This window comes from Pseudochaenichthys georgianus, chromosome 5, assembly GCF_902827115.2.
Source record: "Pseudochaenichthys georgianus chromosome 5, fPseGeo1.2, whole genome shotgun sequence".
NCBI lineage: Eukaryota > Metazoa > Chordata > Actinopteri > Perciformes > Channichthyidae > Pseudochaenichthys > Pseudochaenichthys georgianus.
Genome location: NC_047507.1, coordinates 18,543,932 through 18,565,189, shown reverse-complemented (window position 1 = coordinate 18,565,189; position 21,258 = coordinate 18,543,932). Strand labels below are relative to the sequence as shown.

Here is a 21,258-nt window from a genome sequence, read left to right as displayed (position 1 = left end):
TACTGGACATGTTATACTCATTACATACTGTATATAAAATATGACCAAGAATGTGAGACAACTTTATAGAAATTCATATCACATCTGTTACTGATGCCATTTGTCATACTTTGTTAAACTCACAAATAATAAAGTTCCAGAACTTCAGTTGGGAACAGAGACCACACCTTATCTCCCCAAGGCAATTTCCCATCCAATAGGTGTGCTATATAGGTGTGTATAACCCTTTCTCCTGTCTGTTACTCCCTCTTTCAGCACAAGAACCAGAGGGGGATTCAATGGAGCCTGAATACCTGCACTGAGACCCTAACCCTGCACCCTGAGTCTCAACTCTGTGTTTTTCAAGCCTTTCCCTGTTTTTTTTTGTTTCAAACAAAACATTAAGCTTTCCCAATGGTGTGGTTTTCGTTTTGTGAAAAAGTGCAAATGCAGTGTTTGTATATAAATCACATATTTTTTTGCTGTTGGTCGTGAAATTGCTCCTGCTTCCTCCGCTCTGTGTCAGTGGGGAAGCCGTACATTCGTACTCCTTTCTCGGAGCGATTGGAGCATCCCCAGGCAGCACAGCAAACCATGGTGGCGACTAGGAGGCAGCACAGCAAACCAGGACAACACGGAGGAAAAGGCACAGACAAACTGCATGATATGCTATTCAATGTTTATTGAATTCCATGTATTTGCAATGGATGTTCCTAAAACAACACATTTAACATTATCATCATCATACTGCTGCTGCTAGTCCTTTGATAGTCACCTTTCGGTCTCCTGTCCTTTCTGAAAGCCATAAAGATGACATTAGTCATTTAGATAACTTGTGTCCTCAATTACCATGGGATTACTGAAACTACCATGAATTTAAGAAAATGGTAGAAATTAATCTAATCTGAATTTTAAAGCATTACTTTAGATCCCCTCCCTCTAAATATATCAATAAACATTAGAAAGTGATGCTCCTGACTACCATACAAGTTTAAGAAGATAATATTGGTTTTAAAGAATTCAAAGCTATAAATAAACAACAACAACAACAACAGGCTCTTTAACCAAGGCACTGTTAGTAACATTTAAACTAGTTGTTCACACTAATCCTAATATTATCACTTAATATTAGCAAATTCTATTTTATTTTTTAAAACATATTTATGTAAATACATACACATATCGATTTGTTGTATAAATATTGCAAATCAAAACCTTTATTCACTAATAATTACCAAACATCGTAGTTCTATCTCCTGTTATCATTGCATTCACATTGCCCGCCATGAACTTCCGGGGAACGATCCTCGTCTACATGAACCACGTGACGATAACCGTTTTTGGACTTCCGTTGTCATAACTCTTCTATTATATGGCTGGGTCATCCCAGAGCCGTATAATAGAAGAGTTACGACAACGGCCAAACGCAATAGTCATCCGGATAGTGTCTGTCCACATGAGACAGCTCCGTTTAGCTCCAACCGCTGGAGAAGCTGCAGTACATATGCAGGAGCCTGTACGTGGCGCTGTAACTTCCTCCACAAAGGCAGCGAAGAAGCATGGTTGTCATGGTTGCCCTTCTGTTTATTCTCCGCGGTGAGGGCCGAGGGAACCAGGCAGAGTTTTTCGCCAGTCAACGTGTATTAAAGTTTAAATCTTCCGACAAAATTATAAAAGTGCCGGTCAAAGGTCTTCTTTGTTATTTATTGAGCTTTAAAACAAATGAATAACGACTCCATATAATATAATAATAAAATACACGGAGCCTCTCTTTTTCCTCCCTCTCTTTGGACAGCGCCAGTGTCTGTTTCATGCAGCAGCTGATCCAGTAATGAGTGACCCGGCCGACAGTAGAAATAAACATATTTATAACTAGTTTAGGTAGTTTGAGAGGTGTCTCCGTCCTGTCAGATTAGACTTCACTCGCGTTTGGGTCCATATCGAGAGAAAGATAAATAATCTTAATTCAGTGTGCAGTTTACTTTGACGCGGGGGTGAGGCTGTGAGCAGCAGAGGTGGGGAGAGACGGGGCTATTGCCTCATCATTATCAGAAAATGATCGTATAGGGCATACACACGGAGTCGTTGGACCCCCCAAGAGCGTTGCGTATGCCGTTCTATCCACCTTGGGACCCGTTATCGTTTCCACAGTCGTTTAGTGCCGTATTCGGTCTTCCTCGTGTGGCCGAACGGTCTATATGACACTAAACAGTAACGCAAACGACCGTTTTCGTCCTCGTGTGACCGGGGCATCAGTGTCGGATTTTGGAAACTTGATTTTGAGTTGTCTCGTGGCAGTTAGGGTATAAGGGACACACCAGGGGACTTTACTTCCTCTTGACACCGTCGGTTATTTACAAAAAATCACCTAAATATAGCCTTTGTTATTGTGCTTCTGTCTTTCTGTGTCTTTTCATCTGTAAACTCCCTCAATGGGGTCGCTCGCTCTTGTTTTTTTGTAGCCTTTATTTAACCCCTTGAGATCAAAAGATCTCTTTTTCAAGGGTGACCTGCAGGACATTAGTTACACATGTAACATAAAAACAACAGAACAACAATAAGGATGACATACAACATAATGTACAGGGTACAGTTTACAAAACTCTATTTACAATGACAGGTACCATGAGTATCAAACAGCATGTCACCCAGCCGAGTTTTAAAATGATGCAGGGGAACCAAAGTGCTCAGTTTTAAACAGGTTTGCAGACTGTTCCAAGTTAGTGGAGCTGCACAACTAAAAGCTTTCTTCCCTAAGACAGTCCTAGCACTTGGCACATTTAATAAAACAACATCATGAGATCTCAGGCAATACGTACTTTCAATTCGTCGAGAGATCAGAGAGCAGATATAAAAAGGTAGTTTACCCAACATGGCTTTATAAATGAACATGTACCAATGATTGAGCCTCCGTACAGTTAGTGAAGGCAGACCTGCCTTGGCATACAGGGTACAGTGATGAGTAAGTGCTTTACAGTTAGTAACAAATCTCAGAGCACTGTGATACGCAGCATCTAACTTTTCCAGGCAATGGGCAGGTGCATTCATATATATCAAATCACCATAGTCCAGCACAGGTAAAAAGGTCACAGTGACTAGCCTTTTCCTGGCTTCAAATAAGAAACAGGACTTGTTCCTGTAGAAGAAACCTAGCCTAACCCTCAGCTTTTTAAGCAGATAGTGACCTGAAGTGTAAAAGTAAGACAATCATCAAGCCAGATACCAAGGTATTTGTAACAGGCAACAACTTCAAGTTTTGTTCCTTGCGTATACGTTACAATATCAAAAACAGGCTCTGGTGTCTTTTTTGCTTTTGAAAAGAGCATTACCTTGGTTTTATCCACATTTAAAAGAAGCTTTAATTCAGAGAGCTGAGTCTGAATAGTGTTAAAAACAGCCTGTAATTGAACAACAGCCTCTTTAATGGAGGGACCTGCACAATACATCACAGTATCATCCGCATAAAAATGTAAAGTAGCTTCATCCACATTATCACCTAAACCGTTAAAATAGTTGCCTCCCCTCCTTTCAGTAAAGGCAAGACATAAGCAGACTTCCATACTTTTGGAATTGTATTTGTGCTGAGGGAGAGGTTAAAAAGAGAAGAGGTGGAACAATAAAATCTGCAGCTATCTTTAAAAAGAAAGGTTCTAAGTTGTCCGGGCCAGCCGGTTTCCTAGGATCTAGCTTAGATAATGCTTCATGAACAACATTGACAGTAAAAGGAGTAAAACTGAAAGGGTTTTCCAGACCACATTGTTCAGAGTCACGGATTGGGGTGTTCACAGAAGCAGAGTTAGTCACAGAATCAAACATAGAACCGCAGGACACAAAATGCTCATTAAAGCAATTTAGCATAGTAGCCCTGTCCGATATAGTGCCAGATGCTGTGGTAAGGCACGGAGGTAGCTCATTACGGATCTAACCGGTGGATATCGATTTTATTGCTTTCCAAAATTTCCTAGGATTATTCAGGTTTTCTGTGGTAACTGACAAATAGTACTTCGACTTTGCACTTTTGACATTTGAAGTGAAGCTATTCCTTAGCTGCCTAAAACGCAGCCACTCTACCTCTGAGCCTGATTGCCTAGCCTTTGCCCAGGCCTTGTTTCTCTCATGAAGGAGACTAGACAGCTCAGCAGAAAACCAATGATTGTCTCTTCGCTTTATTCTAAATTTACGCAGGGGTGCATGTCTATCAATGATCTCCATAAAAGCAAGATAAAAATAAGACCATGCGGTTTCCACATCAGCACACAGATCGATTTTACCCCAATAAAAATCAAACAGATCATGCACAAAACCCTGCTCAACAAAATGTTTTTTGTCTCTCTTAATGATAATGCAAGGTTTAATCTTTTGGACCTTAGTGTCCCTAATTGCTCTCTTTTCTTGATCGTCCTCTCACGGGTGAATAGTTCAATGTCCCGCTTCATTGTAGGATTTCTGCCATGTCTCTACCACTTTAGTTTGACCATCTCTGTTACTAAGTTATGGAATACTAAATAAATAAGTAATTAGATACCTTACCGTTACTGCGCCCCTAAAGAATGATAAGAATAAGGCGTATTGAACTGGTTTAATTAATTAGTGAGTTTATTAAAAGGTAAGATGCCCTATTTTATCAGTATGTCTGCACAGCAGTTACAATGGTCAAACTACATTAGAACAGAATTGTCCCCATTTTGTCTTTAATAGTTACTAACATTAGATATGTTAATGAGATATGGACCACAAAACCAAAAATCAAGTCACCGAATGCAAGTAGTCACCTTAGCTTATTTTGTTATGAGATGTGAATTACTGTTCAATTTAGTTGATGTAATAATCGTTTGGTTTCCTTTACAAGTTAAAAACAAGTTACAATTTTCAAAAGGTCTTGTGTTTTTTTTTTTTTCGGGGGGAGGCCCTTTTTCCAGTTTAGAGCAATAGCCCCTCCAAATGTCTGTGCACGTCCCTGTCTGCATGTCGTTGTTTAGGTGCTTTTTCCCCCTGGAGATAGGCACTCCTCAATCCACTCCTCCATAGTAAGACCCCCCCGGAGGTCGAAGTTAATCTTAAATGTTTCCATCTTATGCTTTGTAAGTTTGTTTTGTAACGGAAGAAATGTAAATATATTTATAAAACTGACAAGTCAAATCAAGCAATCTGATTGGTCGATAGCGTTTTTGCGGACCTCTTTGATTACAGATTTGAAAACATCGTTGCTTGCTTTAAAAGTAGCACAATTCATTATGTAAAACCTTGGAAAGTATCTAGATATCCCTGCCCTAATGCCAAAGGAACTGCACACTGAATATGTTTTGCTGTTTGATGTCTATGTCTGGACCGCTGAGTAAAAAGGAGGGTTTCTGCCATGGACGCGGGAAGGGGTGTGCTGAGGGCGTTGCAGCACCCCCTAGCGGCAGGCAGGGGGTGTGGAGCTCCCCTGTCTGAATTATTATTTGACGGTTATTGCTGCTCCCGCTGTGCATAATCTGTGTAATATGTAGCCAATGCATTCCACATTGTTGGCTACAATTCTGTAGCCCCGGACAATTCAGTGAATGCAACAGAGGCAAGACACCAGACCAATCAGAGAGTTGCATGGAAATAAAAGTGTGCTTGTGTCATTCAAACTCGGCTCTGTGTGTGTGTGTGTGTGTGTGTGTGGAAATAACGCATTTAGTGAGAGAGAGAGAGAGAGAGAGAGAGAGAGAGAGAGAGAGAGAGAGAGAGAGAGAGAGAGAGAGAGAGAGAGAGAGAGAGAGAGAGAGACTGGTGCCAGCAGCAGGGACCGTATTGTTAGCATCTGGTTAGCTAGCTGCACTAACGGAGCTGTTTGTTCCACAACAAGCCTCTCAGCAGGGGCGTCGCCTGGGCTTAGCCCACAGTGGCGGTGCTACAGTCGAATTTTCTACTGCAAGACTCCCCACACGCACATACACAATTGCGCCATCTGGTGTCACAAACGTGTGCCTGCATTAGCTTTCTTACGGCAATGGATTGTGGCAGATTCTGAGGATCTATTGAGGGCAGTGGCGAACCGTCAGGGCCTTCAAGGTATTCAGAGAATACCCTGGAACACTCAGATAAAACAAACAAAAAAATCGATTTAATTATATAAATAAAATGAATAAATGAGAATGGTATCTGTGTTGTTGATCTGTAATATTACAGTGTTACGTTGATTTGTTTGTCCTTCTCGGTCCATGCACTATGCATTTCAGTGGTTTTGTGTTAGAAAAGAAAGCAACTAATCAGATCTTGTTCTGGGTCTCTGGGTAGAATATCCTTCAACCAAGGTATTCTACATCCTTGATCGAATGCCCTGGCCGTTGCTCTGAACGAGAGCGTACGTTTGGACTGACAGTTTCATCAACCAATCATATATTGATTTGTAGCCAATGGGCGTATTCTTTCAGAGTTTCCCTCGGTTCCAGGGTACTCTAGAAGGTTTTATTGTTTTCAACGTTGAAATGAAAACTGCAACAGGTGAAGATGAAATTGTTGCGGAATTGTTGTGAGTACCCTTTTCAAGACGAAAATTCGGTGAAAAGACGGACATTATAATGCCGCGGAAGGGGGGGGGTGGGGGGGCGGCGGCGGGGGGGTGTGTGTATCTACAGAAGGTCCAGTTGTGATAGGCACGGTTCGCCTGTATTATCTCGGTGGACAAAATGTATGTTTTTATTTTATAAGGACAATAACGTACTGTTGTGTTTGTAATGTTAATTGTTTAATGCTCACAGTCACAGCAACATGTTTTTGTGTGATTGTCTATTTGTTTTATATGATTTATCAATGTGATCATCAATAGCTAATCTGAGCACCAGAACCCAGCTCACGTGTCCTTTTATGTTGTCCATTGAAATGCAGGTATGTGAGTTTTGTACACCAGTTTATTTATGTTTAATGTTTCACATTGCTCCACATGATGCTTCGACTACAAAGTCTTCCATGTTTCTACGCTTCTTCCTCTGAGTCACAGTTTCGGGAATATCAAGATCATTGCACAGGGCCTTGGTCTTGTCAGACCTCATGTGCTTTCTTGTTACTTCGGTAACTTTTCAGTGTGTTCTCAACTGCTGTTTTGTAATCTACTGCCTGCACCAAGTCAATTGTTTCTTTTTGCAGGTATTTATGCAGGCCCTGAGTGGTTGAGAGCAGTGTCTGGAACATGACAGCATGTAGATGGTACTGCATTTTCAAAGCTTGCTTTCCAGTCCCTTTGCTAGAGGGGCTAAAGGCTAAAGTCTTGATCAAAGCAGGGAGGTTTTTGACATGGCCAGCGAACAAGTTGTTTGTCTCCTACCTCTAGCTGTTTCTGAAATGTTTGCAATCTCTGATGGTGGACTAGAGATGTGGAGAAGAAAGAGTAGAGACACTCCAGGAGATCAACGCAGGTATGTGAGTTTTGTACACCAGTTTGTATAAGTTTAATGTTTCACATTGCTTGTGAAAAATATACTACCACTATACGATCACTGATGTTTTGTTGTTGACTGGACACTTATTTTGTAAAAGAGATAGCATGTGAGGTAGGGTGACCAGATCCCAACAAACTAAATGTGGGACAAGGAGTATGGTTGTGTGGGACAATGTGGGACACCCTCTCAACAGCAACCCCCGGAAAAAAAAACGTAACAAATATATAACAACAGAGCAGAAAGTGAAGTCAAAATGCAGTTTTTTAATAAAGAAAAGTAAACTAAGGCAGCAGGCATTATTCACTTCAAGTGTTTAGAAATGCATCTTCTTAATGCAACTAGTGTATTACCTGTACAAGTAGGCACAACATAAATTAATAGATAAAATAAAACCAACACTGGCCAGGAGGGAACAGAAACATAATACATAAAATAAAATAGCTTTCAGTTTTGTCCATCACAGCAACAGAAGGTGGGCCCCCCCACAGAGTGTGTGGGCTATTTTGTCACCTAGAACCACAGGTGTCTTTGACTCTGTCAAACAACTCTCCACAGAGGCAGGGGCAAGCACATCTGTTATTATGGACGCTGCTTGTGTACGACCACATGACATTTTCTTTACTATCTCAGAGTCTGGAAAAATGGTCGGCACTAACTTGTTACCAGTCATTTGACCGGTATGAATGGGAGTGTTGCACTGTATGGTAAACACTGGTTATTTCTGCTGCTGTTACCTTGTCTGAGTGACCATCATTTTTTGGTTTGAGTAGGAATGTCTCCATAGAGTGGGATGTCTCTTTTTAAGCGACACGTTTCTTGTGAGAATCGCATTCTCTGTGTCTTTTGACATCGTATTCACTGCCATGTGAAATTTAAAAATGACTCTTGCAAAGATTGCAAAAAACTCTCTGAGAGTCGCCCTGCACTGGCTGCACCCACGGGTAAGTGTCTTCCCAGTCTTTGTTGTATGTGCATCTTCTTTTCTTCTTAGCTGTAGTTTCAGTTTCCTCCATTTTCCATAACCTGCTGCGTCGCCTGCGTTCGTTGTTGTTGTTTGGCGGGGTGGGGGGGGTGTGTGTGAGTGAGTTACTCTCATTGGTTAACACTTGACCAGCACCCGCCGGCCGCCGTGTGTTACAGTTTGATTGACAGCAAACACAGCCCCCTGATGATAGCCTTCCCTGCTTTCTCAACAGCCATTGGATGAATCTTGATTTTAAAGAAAAGCGTTTTAGCCAATCAAAATGAAATATGCGGGACATCGTCTCAATTTGCGGGACGCACCAAAAGTCGTGAAAATGCTGTGCAGTCCCGCGCAAAGCGGGACATCTGGTCACCCTAATGTGAGGATCTCTTAAGCAATGCAGCTCACGTGTCCTTTTTATATGCTGTCCATTGAAATGCAGGAAAGTAATCACCAGCTCTGAGTGTGTATCTTATCTTTCTTACAGTGCAGACGCTTTTCTGCTTGCTCCTGCCTCTGCTTACTTTTTATGCTGATTTTCCTATTCTTAGGCTGCGGCCCCACGAGGACGAATTCGGTCGTTTGCGTTACTGTTTAGTGTCATATAGACCGTTCGGCCACACGAGGACGACCGAATATGGCACTAAACGACTGAGGAAACGACAACGGGTCCCAAGGTGGATAGAAATGCATACGCCACTCTCTGGGGGGTCAAACAGCTCCGTGTGTGCGCCCTATACGGACATTTTCAGATCACTGATAGTGATTGCGCAATAGCCCCGCCTCTCCCCACCTCTTCTGCTCACCTCCGCTTACCCCGCGCCAGTGCTGAAGTGTTTCGCCACCAACAACAACAACAATGGCGGATCGCAGAGTTGCTATCGTGCTCCGGACGCTATTGACCATGCTACAGTTGTTTGTGCAACATCTACAGCAATAATGATGAGGCAATAGCCCCGCCTCTCCCCACCTCTGCTGCTCACCCCCACGTCAAAGTAAACTGCACCCTGAATTCAGATTATTTATCTTTCTCTCGCGAGTGAAGTCTAATCTGACAGGACGGAGACACGCAGCTCTGCTCACCTGCAGCTCCTCCCTCTGCAGCAAAACACACACTTCAAGTCAGATCATCACCCTTAGCTATTTTAATTACCTCTCAAACTCCCTAAACTAGTTATAAATATGTTTATGTTTACAGTCGGCCGGGTCACTGATTACTGGATGAGCTGCTGCATGAGACAGACACTGGCGCTGTCCGAAGAGAGGGAGGAAAAAGAGAGGCTCCGTGTATTTTATCATTATATTATATAGAGTCGTTATTCATTTGTTTTAAAGCTCAATAAATAACAAAGAAGACCTTTGACCGGCACTTTTATAATTTTGTCCGGAAGATTTCAACTTTAATACACGCTGACTGGCGAAAAACTCTGCCCGGTTCCCTCGGCCCCCACCGCGGAGAATAAACAGAAGGGCAACCATGACAACCATGCTTCTTCGCTGCTTTTGTGGAGGAAGTTACAGCGCCACGTACAGGCTCCTGCATATGTACTGCAGCTTCTCCAGCGGTTGGAGCTAAACGGAGCGGTCTCGTGTGGGCAGACACTATCCGGATAATTATTGCATGTGGACGGAAGCCGTTTGCGATTGCGTTTGCGTTAATCCTATGCGTTTAGCCGTTTTCGTCCTCGTGGGGCCACAGCCTTATTCTCTGAAAACTTCGAGCAGCGACTCCTGGACATTAACTTATCACTGGGACAGTTCATCTTCGTAAATAGACGGAGGTTTTCAGCCATATTTCAACATTTTTACGACGACCTCAGTCTTACAGTAGCGTGGCCTAGCAACAGCTAAAGCCTGGTAGGCTACTGCATGCTATTTAGCTTAAGCTAGTCGGTAGCAAAATGCCTCCGTTCTCTACAGATGACTTCCACAAACTTATACAGAAGATAGCTGTGTTGGAAATGAAAATGCAACGGTTGGAAGTTAACGTGGAAGTGAATGGACTATGTTGTGGGACAACCCAGTCTCACGGCATTTCGTGTTCACCAACACGATTTTTAATCTATTTATTCGTGTTCACCAACACGATTTGCCCCTTTTTTTCGTGTTGCACAGCACGATTTTAAAAGCAATGTATTTATACTGCCTGCAGCACGTCTTTTTCTCCGGTCGGGTCGTGGGAGACCGGAAGCTGTGTGGTTCATAAAAACATGTTCTTACTCAATATCAAGCCACAATTATTGCTTTTATTTTAAATCGTATAATTTCGGACTTTTGTTGCCGTCTGTGAGGAAAAGAAATGGGGCTCAGACAATAAATGGGGCTCAGAGCCTCAGAATACGGAAATCTGTATTTTTAAATATTTTTTTCCTTCTAATTCTTTATTCTTTTCAAAATAACACACTGTTATTTACTCACCAATAACACACAATTATCCTTGCTTTTATTTATTGGTTTAATTCCATAATCTCGGGCTTTTTTGGCGTCCGTCAGGAACTGAATTTCCAAATAAAAATAACCGGAAACAGACGTAGGCCTATAAGGGACATTTCGAGCATCATTGCGATTGTCAACATTTCTGAGTTTAGGATGGCCGAAGACACTACACTACCCATAATCCCCAGCTATCGTTTAGGACTACAGTCCCCGTAAGGTTACGTAGAGCGTCAAACAGCTGTGTGAAATGGAACGAAACCATGCCAGACTATCCAAAACTGGAATCGAACGCCCCCCCCAGAACTACACATGCTGGCTATTGTGTTTCGCAAAATGTTCTATGGGACGTCTCTACTGACATTTTTCGTTTTTCCCACAATTAGAAGTTGCCAGTATTAAACACATTGTTGTTATCAAATGTCCATCCATCCATCCATCCATCTTCTCCCGCTTATCCGTGGTCGGGTCGCGGGGGTAGCAGTTCCAGCAGAGAGCCCCAAACTTTCTTTTCCCTGGCGACATCAACCAGCTCTGACTGGGGGATCCCAAGGCGCTCCCAGGCCAGCGAAGAGATATAATCCCTCCACCTGGTCCTAGGTCTACCCCTTGGTCTCTTCCCAGCTGGACGTGCCTGGAACACCTCCCTAGGGAGGCGCCCAGGTGGCATCCTAACTAGGTGCCCGAACCACCTCAACTGGCTTCTTTCGACGCGAAGGAGGAGCGGCTCAACTCCGAGTCCCTCCCTGATGACCGAACTTCTCACCTTATCTCTAAGGGAGACACCAGCCACCCGGCGGAGGAAACCCATCTCGGCCGCTTGTATCCGCGATCTCGTTCTTTCGGTCATGACCCATCCTTCATGACCATAGGTGAGGGTAGGAACGAAAATGGCCCGGTAGACAGAGAGCTTTGCCTTCTGACTCAGCTCCCTTTTCGTCACAACGGTGCGGTAAAGCGACTGCAATACCGCTCCCGCTGCTCCGATTCTCCGGCCCATCTCACGCTCCATTGTTCCCTCACTCGAGAACAAGACCCCGAGATACTTGAACTCCTTCACTTGGGGTAAGGACTCATTCCCTACTTGGAGTGGACAGTCCATCGGTTTCCTGCTGAGAACCATGGCCTCAGATTTGGAGGTGCTGATCCTCATCCCAGCCGCTTCACACTCGGTTGCGAACCGATCCAGTGAGTGCTGAAGGTCGCAGACCGATGAAGCCATCAGAACCACATCATCTGCAAAAAGCAGTGGTGCAATCCTTACTCCACCGAACTGCAGACCCCCCCCCCCCACGACTACGCCTCGAAATCCGATCCATGTATATTACAAACAGGATTGGTGACAAAGCGCAGCCCTGGCGGAGGCCAACCCTCACCGGAAATGGGTCCGACTTACTGCCGAGGACCCGGACACAGCTCTCGCTTTGGGAGTACAGAGATTGGATGGCCCTGAGTAGAGACCCCCTCACCCCATACTCCCGCAGCACCTCCCACAGTAACTCCCTGGGAACCCGGTCATACGCCTTCTCCAAGTCTACAAAACACATGTAGACCGGATAAGCGTACTCCCAGGCCCCCTCCAGGATCCTTGCGAGAGTAAAAAGCTGATCCGTCGTTCCACGACCAGGACGGAATCCGCATTGTTCCTCCTCAATCTGAGGTTCGACAATCGGCCTGACCCTCCTTTCAAGTACCTTGGAGTAAACTTTCCCGGGGAGGCTGAGTAGTGTGATGCCTCTGTAATTGGCACACCCCCTCTGATCCCCCTTTTTGAAAAGGGGGACCACCACCCCGGTCTGCCACTCCTTCGGCACTGTTTCCGACTTCCACGCAACGTTGATGAGACGTGTCAACCATGACAGTCCCTCAACACCCAGAGCCTTCAGCATTTCCGGGCGGATCTCATCCACCCCGGGGCTTTGCCACTGTGGAGTTGTTTAACGACCTCAGTGACCTCCCACCGGGAGATTGGTGTTGATCCCCCGTCATACTCCAGCTCTGCCTCTAACATAGAGGGCGGAGTTGTCGGGTTCAGGAGTTCCTCAAAGTGTTCCTTCCAACGCCCCAACACTCCATCAGTTGAGGTCAACAACGTCCCATCCTTACTGTACACAGCTTGGATGGTTCCCTGCTTCCCCCTCCTGAGGTGTCGGACAGTTTTCCAGAACAACTTTGGTGCCGCCCGAAAGTCCTTCTCCATGTCTTCTCCGAACTTCTCCCACACCCGCTGCTTTGCCTCGGCCACGGATGAGGCTGCTGCCCTTCGGGCCTGTCGGTACCTTGCAACTGCCTCGGGAGTCCCCCGGGATAACAAATCCCTGAAGGCCTCCTTCTTCAGTCGGACGGCTTCCCTGACCACCGGTGTCCACCAGGAGGTTCGAGGGTTACCGCCCCTTGAGGCACCTAGGACCTTGAGACCACAGCTCCCCACCGCGGCTTCGGTAATAGAGGCTTTGAACACCGACCACTCTGGTTCAATGTCCCCAACCTCCACAGGAATGCCCGAAAAGCTCCGCCGGAGGTGTGAGTTGAAGGCCTCCTGAACTTGGGCCTCCTCCAGACGTTCCCAGTTCACCCGAACTACACGTTTGGGCTTACCAGGTCTATCCAGAGGCTTCCCCCGCCACTCGACCCAACTCACCACCAGATGGTGATCAGTTGACAACTCCGCCCCTCTCTTTACCCGAGTGTCCAAAACATACGGCCTCAGGTCCGATGATACGATAACGAAATCGATCATGGACCTTCTGCCTAGGGTGCTCTGGTACCACGTACACTTATGAGCATCCTTATGTTCGAACATGGTGTTTGTTATGGCCAATCCATGACTAGCACAGAAGTCCAGTAACAAACCACCACTCCGGTTCAGATCAGGGGGGCCGTTCCTCCCAATCACGCCCCTCCAAGTGTCTCCATCATTGCCCACATGTGCGTTGAAGTCTCCCAGCAAGACTAAGGAGTCCCCTTCAGGAGCCCCATACAGGACTCTTTCCAGGGTCTCCAAGAAGGCCGAATACTCTGAACTGCTGTTGGGTGCATAAGCACACACAACAGTCAGAGTTTTCCCCCCCATAACCCGCAGGCGTAGGGAGGCGACCCTCTCGTCCACTGGGGTAAACTCCAACAACGAAGCACCTAACCGGGGACTTGTGAGTATCCCCACACCCGCCCGGCGCCTCACACCTTGAGCAACTCCGGAGAAGAATAGAGTCCAACCCCTATCCAGAAGTAAGGTTCCAGAGCCGACGCTGTGCGTAGAGGTGAGCCCAACCAGATCCAACTGGTACCGCTCCACCTCCCGCACAAGCTCCGGCTCCTTCCCCCCCAGAGAGGTGACGTTCCACGTCCCCAAAGCCAGCTTCTGCCGCCCGGGTCTGGTCCGTCGAGACCCTCCGCTTTCACTGCCACCCTTCTGGCAGCGCACCCGACCCCATCGATGTTTCCCGTAGGTGGTGGGCCCGCGGGACGGAGAAGCGGAGGTGTTGCCCACGTTGCCTTTTCGGGCTGGGCCCGGCCGGGCTCCGTGGCAAGCCCGGCCACCAGACGCTCGCCGACGAGTCCTCCTTCTGGGCCTGGCTCCAGAAGGGGACCCCGGGCTTCCTCCGGGCCGGGTATCCTCACTTCTTGTTGTTTCTTTCATGAGGTCTTTGAACCAATCTTAGTCTGGCCCCTTGCCTGAGACCAATTTGCCATGGGAGACCCTACCAGGAACACAAGGTTCCAGACAACACAGCCCCCAGGTTCATCAGGGCACACAAACCTCTCTACCACGGTAAGGTGCTGGTTCTTCAGAGAGGAAGTTATCAAATGTAAAACATATAATTAATAAATGGGTGAAAATCGCTTGTGTCCATAATGCGCAGCATTAATATATACTCACATGACAGCTCATTGTTACTTTGTAATTCTACTCCACGACAATTCAGAGGTTAACCTGGTATTTTTACTCCACTGCATTTATTTGAGTTACTTTGCAGATTCTGATTAATTATGTGAAATATAAACAACCCTTAAATCAGACTTTAGTTACACGTGACCTGAGTAAAATTCAGGTAAGGTGATTGTCAAGTGCCAACAATCAGGAGAGATATTTGATAGTTGGTGCTTGAGAAGACTAAACATGTATCTGCAATTGACATGAATGGAAACGAGTAATAAAGTATATTCATTACTCGTTATTCTCTACTAATAGTTAATTAAAGACTGTATATTATGGCTATTTTGCACATCCCTTTCAAGATTTTCAAAGGTTTATTGACATATCATATACACAACTATGGTGTAGTTATGCAATGAAAGAAACACTTGGGTCACAGGTTCCTCAACAGTGCATTACAGACATCTATCAATATGTGTGTACCTCCACCATTAAACATATTCATATTCTGCACATTTCTTATTCTATCTACATACATAAGAGTATAATTCATATGTATAATATCAGTTAAAATAAGTGCTTCAACATAGTTAACATTGCAGGAAAGCAATATATTAGACGTTAAGTACTTTGTCAGGCTTAATATTTATCTGTAGATAGATACCCCCAAAGTTTTTTTCTTATTAAGAAGACCTTAATCTGTTATTTAATGTTTAAATAAAGGTTAATTCGTTTTTCTGTTTTGCACCTCCTCCTATTAATATCTTTGTACATCCTGCACTAAACTGTTTTATTGTAGAGATCACTTATAGTATCTTCTTGATTTTTTATATTCTATATTTATATCACAGACCTTCTACTTTCCCCCTATGAAAGTATGTACTCTTCATATTTGTATTCAAATAATATTCGATGAAAAAAATATTAAGAGTACATTTTTATGTGTTATATTATAACACATAAAAACAATAATTCAATAACGTGCTTTAACCACTAGGCGGTGCACACAAGGTACACACAGCCATAATAACTTTGTATTATTAGTGTAGGACACGTTTTATTCATGCTTTCACATAATTTTACAGCATATTGCTATACTATTTCAGACTCAGTATTTACATTCTTACATTCAAAGAAAATCAGTAATATCTTTAAAAACTACAGTCCTTTTATATCAGCTGTGCACCGTTATGGTGTAAATATCTGTGAATTAGATCAAATGTAAAAGTCAACCGAATTAGTGTTGATACTGCAAGGAGACGTATTGTGTGAAGAGAAATTGAAGATGTTGTTTAATTGTTGAATATATTTATGATCCACGTCAAGTATTCAGTTTCGGCGGCATTTTCTCAGTTTTTCCAAAGGTCTTCTCATCAGGGCTCTATAAATAAAGAACTACGGCAGATCTGTAAAATACAATGCAGCCGAACCGTGTATTACAATGCCGTTATGTGATGACTTTCAAAGACAAAAGCAAGAACACTCGGAATTAAGTATTATTTTATTCTTTTAAAATGTTTTCCGGATTTCATATCATATAAACACCAAATCCCAGCATGCATTGCGGCTAAAACATCAAATAAACGAGCTTAAAACCATAGCTGAGGATCTTGGGTAATCGCTCGAAATGCCTACGTCTGTTTCCGGTTATTTTTATTTTGAAATTCAGTTCCTGACGGACGCCAAAAAAGCCCGAGATTATGGAATTAAACCAATAAATAAAAGCAAGGATAATTGAGTGTTATTGGTGAGAAAATAACAGTGTGTTATTTTGAAAAGAATAACAAATTAGAAGGAAAAAAAGATTTAAAAAAATACAGATTTCAGTATCCTGAGGCTCTGAGCCCCATTTATTTTCCTCACAGACGGCAACAAAAGTCCGAAATTATACGATTTCAAATAAAAGCAATAACTGTGGCTTGATATTGAGTAAGAACATGTTTTTTTTTTCTTGTGCACTTTGAGAGCAATATTAAGAGATATGGATACATCTCTCAACACCCATATGTCAAAAAAAAATCAAAGAATCATAATCAGAAACGGGTTTATTATTTAAAAACACTTCATTTTCCAATTAAATCATAAACTATGTCAAATTATTAGAAGTTGTTAGTAACAGGCATGAAAACGGGTCAGGGGTGAAAAAGGTGAGAAGGATATTATCCCTTCAGGGGGGTCCGGGGGCATGCTCCCCCGGAAGAACATTTTGAATATTCCATATTTTAAAGCATCAATCTTATGCATTTCGAGATGCATTTTTTTGCCAACCTGGGGAGAGCTGGAGAAACTTAACTACAGCCATGAGTCAAAAATATTATGACCTCCTTACTAAGTATTATCAGGGATGCAAACTCATCAGGTATGGAAAAGGTGACAAGGACCCGAGCCCCCCGACCCCACGGAATATCGGCTTTAAAATGAGGAATAACAGAGGATTTTAGCAGTCAAAACAACGAAAGCAGCAGTGTTGGTAAAGAGTCACATCTAATAGAAATATATAAAAGCATTTATTTTAATTGTGTAGCAGTCAGTTTATAATTTTGGCAGCACTGTTGAGCATTTTGAAAATCTATTGTCATGCCTCTGTGCAAGGCTGAGTCTTTCTATCTTTATGGCATCTGGTGTAAAGTAAACTAAATTCATAAACTCAAGTACTATACTTGGGTACAATTTTGAGATACTTGTACTTTATTTAAGTATTTTGCTACTTTTTTGTTCTTCTCCTCTACAGTTCATAGGTAAATGGTGTACTTTTACTCCACTACATGTATTTAATACCTTTAGTTACTTCACAGATCTGGATGAATGATGTGAAATCTAATCAAGTGTTGAATCAGACTTTAGTTCCACCTGGAGTAAATCCACAAGCTACCCTGCAGTATACAAATTCATTCAAACTAGCTGCACCTTTACCAGCATTGAGAACACTTTCATGATCAATCATTATAAAACATATCATATATATTATTCTGAAATGGACCAATCTGCACAACGACTACTTTTACTGTCGCTACTTTCACTATATTTTGATGAGAATACTTTTCTACTTTTACTTGAGGAACATTTTGAATGCAGTACTTTTACTAACAGAATATTCCTATTCCTACACTCTGGTACTTCTACTTTTACTCAAGTACAAGACCTGAGTACTTCTACTTTTACTCAAGTACAAGATCTGAGCATTTCTGCTTTTAATCAAGTACAAGATCTGAGTACTTCTACTTTTAATCAAGTACAAGATCTGAGTACTTCTACTTTTACTCTAGTAAAATATCTGAGTGCTTCTACTTTTACTCAAGTACAAGATCTCCACCTCCGTTTATCGCCTATGAAAAAAAAACTATTAGAAAACGAAGGCTAAAGCTAAAGTTAGCAGATAGTGACAATGTATGCTAGCTAGCTAGCTCAACGATAATATTGTGACAGAAAAACCTTTCAGTGCACATCACGCTCTGCGCTCCGACAGGGAGCTCAGCTCTGAACACCTGAACGGCCCGTTCTAACAGCTGTTCACCAGCGGTCCACCAGCGGTCCAGTCTGTGCCACAGTGACTCCGGACCGCACAGTTAATATTAACGAACGCACCCGTAGCTAATGTGGCTGCTGAAGCTAGACCATCATCGCGGAGCAGCAGAGCCGACAGGCAGGAAGACTCGAGCACACAGCTCGCGCTGCATTATAATATATAAAAAAAGAACACCATGCGTGTCATGATGGCACATAACAGCTCGCGGCCGCAGATTACTCCGGGTCCCATGACCCCCCCCCCATACCCCAAAAATATTTTTATTGCAGATCTACATGAATCACACAAACGACCTATTTTGGATTCAAAACGGCGAATTTCGCCGAAAGGTGAGTGATTCTCATGCCTGTAGTAATCAGATTAAACATAAAAAATGGATGGAAGGAGGAAATAATAATCCCTCGTCACTTGCGGCTTCCTTCATCACTTGCTGCTTCCCTCATCACTTGCTGTTTGCGGTTGAAATTATCTCTTTTGCTGGCCAAACATGCTGGATGGAAAGCAGTGATGTCCCTGTCGGCCATCTAAGCTAATTTACAGATGGCCCTGAGCCCAATAGAGATTTCCCTGAAAAATGCGCGTGGATGAAATTACGCACGAAGGGTTTGGGGGGGGCCTCCCCTAGAAAATGTAGATGTTTGCAGGTCTTAGATGCTGTCTGGTGCATTCTCTAGACTGAATTATAAGATGAACCACCACAATATTATATTGTACAATTTCAATTTTATTCTTCATTTCACTTGTTTGTTTGTTCTTGTTTGTGTTGCAAATGCCTTCCCAGATGTAAAAAAGTAGAAAACATTACATTCAGTTATAACTGCCAAAACAAACATTATTTACACTAGTATGGCCCCTGTTAAAAATGTTTCTAATGTTATCTATTGTAAATTGGTCGAACGAATGCCCCCTCACCCGGAAGCTGACCGAGCAGATGAGCCTACTGTACCAGCCCATGCAGAAGGTATGATACAAATAAATAGGGATATATACAACATAGGCTATTCCTCACTCAATTCAGTGTTCCTGTCACACACACACACACACACACACACACACACACACACACACACACACACACACACACACACACACACACACACACACACACACACACACACACACACACACACACACACACACACACACACACACACACACACACACACACACACACACACACACACACACACACACACACACACACACACACACACACACACACACACACACACACACACACACACACACACACACACACACACACACACACACACACACACACACACACACACACACACACACACACACACACACACACACACAATATATCCTCGTTGACAATTTATAGCGGTACCGAAGTCGAGAGCTGATTTTTAGTCCCAGTCTGCCCCTGACACACAGTCAACACTGATAGCAACGTGTACCGTATATGTTTACCTGCTCTTCAAGGGCGACTAATATACAAAATAGGACTATAGCCTACTTTTCTACAAATCGTAGGCTATAAGATATCAAGGCATATAGATAATGCCTTTTCTTTTTACTAATGATCTTTTCATTGCCTTTCGAGGATGTAATATTATCAAATAAACATTTATGAAATATACTTTAGTCTAAAGTAGTGTTTTCCTCTCTCCTATTTAGTGTGTGCCACTGAGCCATCACCAGCCCAAGAGATCGGGAAAGATTCTTTCACACACAGTGACGTCACGAGCTACCCACAATGCAACGCGCGCCATAGATATATATATAAATACGCCATTTTCCTGGAGGTGCTAATATCCTGGTGGTGCTAATATAAACAGCTAGCTAACATAGCCAGGCAGACCGCACTAAGTTTTTTTTCTGAATTAACGACCGAAGAAATCGCTGCATGTCTTCGGATTACATCTCTGGACTTGAGGGGTGTGCTCTAGGTCGTTACCAGCGTAAACTAGAGCTGTGTGGGTTGTCCGATTGCCCTTACAGACTGCCTGCAGATGTATGGAAAAACGACTCTCGAAAGTGGCCTTCGGTCGATTTTGGCAGCATCTACGTCTATCTTCTGGAAACACCAGGTGAATACCCCACTTGTCACAATAATATTATCATGCCAATGCATATATGTGGTATTTTAGAGTTGACTATATTGATTAAGGCAATAGACTATGATATTCTGCTTGCACCTCGCGTGAAATGGCGCATACCGGAAGTACGGTGTTGCCCTCAGCCCAAAACCCGTATGTGTGTGTGAAAGAATGGCACAGTGTGGACGGTCATGGAGCCTTGTGGAGGCGCAGGGAGACGGCAGATACAGAACATCCTCACAGAGTCTGCTGGCCCAACACCACACGCACGTCACAACATTACTGACAAACTCACAGCATTTATGTGTCTGTGTGATAATGTAATGTTGGAGGAAATCCGTGATTGCACAATTGCTGAAGCGCGGTGAGACAGAGCCACCTGGGATGTCTCTATTATGGAGCTGAAGGCCTCTCTATGTAGAGAGGTGCATATTGTGGGAAGAACATCGAGATGGAGAGTTTCTGGTCCGAGCAGTGGGGCAAGACGTTCTTCAACGCAACACTGTCGAGGAACAGGTTTCGGGAAATCATGCGCTACCTGCGCTTTGATAAAAAGGAGACCCGCCGGTGGCGGTTGACCACCGACAAGTTTACGCACGTGAGGAAGGTGTGGGATCGTTTTGTCGGAAATTCAATCGCGTCCTACAGGCCAGGGTCCGACATCACTGTGGATGAACAGCTATTCCCGACCAAATCAAGATGTCCATTCACACAGTACATGCCCGACAAGCCGGACAAATTTGGCATCAAGTTTTGGCTGGCAGCTGACGTTGACAGCAAATACATGCCGAATGACTTCCCTTACCTGGGAAAAGATGCCAGCAGGCCAGCAACACAACAGCTAGGAGAGACCGTGGTGCTGAGGCTGGTGGAGCCCTTTGTTGGTAAGGGAAGAAATATAACCACAGACAATTTCTTTACCTCCCTCCCTCTCGCCAAAGCGCTTCTCACCAAAAACACCTAGTGGGAACCATCAAGCGCAACAAGTGGGAGCTCCCACCCTC

General features: G+C 43.7%; 1 protein-coding gene across 3 annotated transcripts in view; it reads right to left on the bottom strand.

Annotated features, from left to right (window-relative positions):
* Positions 1-21,258, bottom strand: part of LOC117446298 (sodium- and chloride-dependent GABA transporter 2-like) — a 54,161-nt gene that overhangs the window by 18,151 nt on the left and 14,752 nt on the right. The gene's annotated exons all lie outside the window — the stretch shown is intronic.